This window comes from Hyaena hyaena, unplaced genomic scaffold (assembly GCF_003009895.1).
Source record: "Hyaena hyaena isolate Hyena2069 unplaced genomic scaffold, ASM300989v1 scaffold_1994, whole genome shotgun sequence".
NCBI lineage: Eukaryota > Metazoa > Chordata > Mammalia > Carnivora > Hyaenidae > Hyaena > Hyaena hyaena.
This window is the reverse complement of record NW_024082627.1, coordinates 98,172-102,928: the sequence shown is the minus strand read 5'-3', so window position 1 is coordinate 102,928 and position 4,757 is coordinate 98,172.

The following is a 4,757-nucleotide window of genomic DNA, read 5'->3' as shown; positions in this document are numbered from 1 at the left end:
GCCTGGGTAAATGGGAGGATCAATTTCCCACTCAAAGAAATCTTGAAGTGTCAAATATTTCTTTACAAAATCCATGTCTCTGTTTTCTTCTTTAAAAAAAACTGGATTGACACTTTAGCTTTTTAATTCTTTATAATGGAAAACTTCAAACATACAAAAGTAGAAATAATAGTACATTGAACTCTCTTGTACCCATCACCCAACTTCAACAATTATCAATATCAAATACCAGGTTTCTGGTTCAGCAATAGCATAACCTGAAATTAAATTCTCCAATAATACAATTCTTCATAGATAGGGTTTCTACTATGATCCCTCCAAAAGTGTATATAAAATTATGTATGTATATGGACATTTGCATATCCACACAGAGAAAGGATCCATAGCATCTGATAGATTTTATGACACAGCTCCATCCCATGCTTCCCCTCCATCCCTTACCTCAAAGGGAGGATTGCTCCTATAGAAAGAATTTACTTAAGATATGATCTCCAGAAGGCTGAATACAAGTTAAACATTACTCTTGATGAGTTATTTTAATTCTTCAAGACTAGAGTACTATACACCTGAAACTAATATAACACTGTAAGTTAACTAAGTGGAATTAAAATAAAAACTTAAAAAAAAAAAGACTAGAGTATTAAAAAGGTAGAACACAAAATAAGTATATTCTTATTTGGGGCCGAGGAGGTCTGGAATATGGAATTATGCCCATAAAGAATATGTCTATATGGGGAGTTATATGGTTAATTTTTTGAGGAATTGCTGGGTCATAGGGGAGTTCTATAGTTAATTTTTTGAGGAAACTCCACACTGTTTTCCAGAGGGGCTGCACCAGTTTACATTCCCACCAACAGTGTAGGAGGGTGCCTATTTCTCCACATCCTCGCCAGCATCTAGAGTTCTCTGATTTGCTCATTTCAGCCACTCTGGCTGGAGTGATGTGGTATCTCAGTGTGGTTTTGATTTGTATTTCCCTGATGGTGAGGGACGCTGAGCATCATTTCATGTCTGTTGGCCATCTGGATGTCCTCTTTGGAGAAGTGTCTGTTCATGTCTTCTGCCCATTTCTTCACGGGATTGTTTGTTTTTCAGGTGTGGAGTTTGGTGAGTTCCTTATAGATTTTGGATACTAGCCCTTTATCTGATATGTCATTTGCAACTATCTTTTCCCATTCCGTCGGTTGTCTATTAGTTTTATGGATTGTCTCCTTTGCCTTGCAGAAGCTTTTAATCTTGATGAGGTCCCCATTGTTTATTTTTGTTCTTGATTCCCTTGCCTTTGGGGATGTGTCAAGTAAGAAATTTCTGCGGTTGAGGTCAAGGAGGTTGTTTCCTGCTTTCTCCTCTAGGGTTTTGATGGTTTCCTGTCTCACATTCAGGTCCTTTATCCATGTTGAGTTTATTTTTGTGTATGGTGTGAGAAAATGATCTAGTTTCATTCTTCTGCATGTTGCTGTCCAGTTCTCCCAGCACCATGGGTTAAAGAGGTTCTCTTATGACCCAGCAATAGCACTGCTAGGAATTTACCCAAGGGATATAGGAATGCTGATGCATAGGAGCACATGTACCCCAATGTTCATAGCAGCACTCTCAACAATAGCCAAAACACGGAAAGAGCCGAAGTGTCCATCAACGGAAGAATGGATCGAGACGATGTGGTTTATCTATACGATGGAACACTACATGGCAATGAGAAAGAATGAACTCTGGCCATGTGTAGCAACATGGATGGACCTTGAGGGTGTTAGGCTGAGCGAAATAAGTCAGGCAGAGAAGGACAAATATGATATGTTTGCACGTATAGGAGGATTAGGAGGAACTTAATGGAGGACCATGGGGGAGAAGAAGGGAGAAAATAGTGGGGGAGAGGGAGGGAGGCAAACCATGAGAGACTCTTGAATGCTGAGAACAAACTGAGGGCAGATGGGGTGGTGGGAGGGGATGGGGGTGATGGGCATGGAGGAGGGCACTTGTGGGGATGAGCACTGGGTGTTATATGGAAACCAACTTGACAATAAACTATTTAAAATAAAAAAAAAGAATATGTCTAGATGGACTTACCTGCAAGCACTGGTTGCTTAGCTATATACTAAAGTTTAAGGAATTTGGAAAAGAAAGCTTAACAAGGATATGGGCTTTGATTATATACAGAGGCTTTATTTATTCATTCAGCAAGTATTTAGGGAAAATCTATTAAGTACCAGGCACTATGCTAGTCCCTAGAGGTACAGAAACAGTCTCTACTTTTGTGAAGCTTACATTTTAGTAGCCAACACAGAAGTCACCCAAATTACCATAAAATAAGCATATATTAATAAAATGTGATAACCATTAAAAATGAAAGGCACAGAAATAGCATGTGCAAAAACTCAGTTGTTCTTGAATACTGAGAACAAACTGAGGGCTGGTGGGGGTGGGGGAGAAGGGAAAGGGAGTGATAGGCATGGAGGAGGGCACTTGTGGGGATGAGCATTGGGTGTTATATGGAAACCAACTTGACAATGCACTAAGAATGAAAAAAAAGAAACTCAGTGTTGGGAATGAGCATAAAAGTGTATCTGGACCCTAAATCATTACTACAAATAACAGGAACTAAAATTATAAATGTATCTGATGCTCAGATTGTGAGGAAAATCAGACTGCATTAGGAAATTTGAGGGGATGGTAGGCAAAGGACAGACCCTGTGGGACGTTGAAGGCCATAGTAAGGAGTTTTGTCTTTGAAAACTATTGGAAGCTTTTAAAGTTTTTAGTGCGGGTTCTGGAAGGAGGGAAAGTAAATTGACATGATCATATCTGTATTTTGAAAAGATGAATCTTCCTGGCATGTGAATGCCATATTTCAAGAATGGGCACATGTGTGTGGTGAGTGAACAGTTTGGTGGATATTGCAGAAGTTTAGGTGAGAGATGACGGCATTTTTAGGCTGGTGGTAATGAAGATGGAGCAGATTTGATGCTATGGAGTACTTTAGCCTACTAAACAGTTTTGACACAACCTATTGCAATGAAAAGTTTGAGCCTCACTACTCATATATGTTATAGAGTTTCCTGGTAATTCAGCTGTTCAACAAGGTTAAAGCTCTGAGACATACCAGAAGCCACATAGGAAGTGGCCAAGTCTGGCCTTGAGCACAGACATGCTCAGGTTGTGGATAGAGGATAATAACCATTGATTAATTCCATAAAAACTTGATCAAGTATCCCTATGATGGTGTACTGAGCAGAAAACAGAGGTATCCCACAAAAGTAACTTCTGGTATACAAAGACATAAGCATCACCTCAATATGTATGATCTACTCAACGAATAAATTCTAAGTATTGGATAGATACTATTGAACTTGGCTCTGTAAAATTGCCAAGGGAAATTCATGGTGTAGACATGCTGAGGAGTCTGTTAGAGTGATTTTTTAACTATTAGGATGGGAATATGGGGAAAGTCAACTGTCTTAGGTGTAAGTAAAGGAAGCTTAATGATTATTTCCCCTAAAGAAAAAAAAGGCAAGTCTTGATTTTTATCATGGTTGATCTTCTGTAATGGTGTTTTTTTTTTCCCCTCTTTTAAGACTCCTGTAAGACTGTCATTAATAAAGGGATAGTAGCCCTTTAAGACTAGGCTAGCTGAATATGAGAATCCACAAATGTCAACCTTTGAAGGTCTTTAACTTCTGGAAAAGATATATGCACAATTTACGTCATGAATCTCAGTTTACAGTAGCCCCCTGATTGGTCTGGCTGCTCTGCCAACTCTCTGGAATCCTTGATACCTCAAATAAGCTAGCTAACAACCTTCTTGCTTACATCTCAGATCACCACCTAGCTGCCTCTCCTCTGTCTCCTACCTTCCTGAATCCTGTCAGCCTCCCATTCTCTGCCATTTTACACTGCCTCATTTCTGGGTGTACGTGAAAATTTTTAACATAATCAATTGTCCTTCATGTGAAATCATCAGAAATCCTTGGAAGAACACTCTGAAGCAGTGGTTCTCAAGTCTGGCTGTGTATCAGAATCACTTAGCAGAACTTAGAAATGGAGACTCCTTAGTTTGATTTTGTGTTAGACTCTCTGGAGGATGATTCCCCAGAAAATGCATTTTTAGAAAGATTCCCAGGTGTTTTGGAAGCAATGAACCACAGTTGAAGAATTTCTGAAAATTCTTTACCTTGTGTTCCACTTAGAAATTCCAGATTCAAGAGAAGAAAAGTCGGGTCAGCATGCTGCCCTTTATGCTCCTCTCAAGAAACAATTTACCACTTCCTTTAGCATAGTATTGAATTAGAATAATAGTACTAACACCAGTTGATACAGAAGATACATCATTTTCCATTGATGGTAACAACTACCATTTATGGAGTTCATGCTATGTTTTAGTCACTGTGCTAAATGTTTTTCACAATTTTTAAAATTTAACCTTTTCTTTAAAATCCCATGAGGATTTATATTAACCATATGAGAAAAATGACACTTGGAGGAGTTAAGTAACTTGCTGGAGAATAACCGGCCAATTTAGAATTCGAATCCAGGACTGATGCCAATATTCATGGTCTTAGCCACATAGCCATCATCTCATAATAAACACATGGCAGAATTGAGAACCAAATGGAGGTCTTCCTCCTCTTCTGAGTTCTCCGGAGCTCACTATAAGGTGCTCCATAGTGTGACCCAGAACCCCCCTGTGATTGCTGGAGGAGTTAGGGCAGAAAAGACCTGTAGAAGCTGCCCGTAAAGAAGGTTTAATCTCATAATCTCACTGG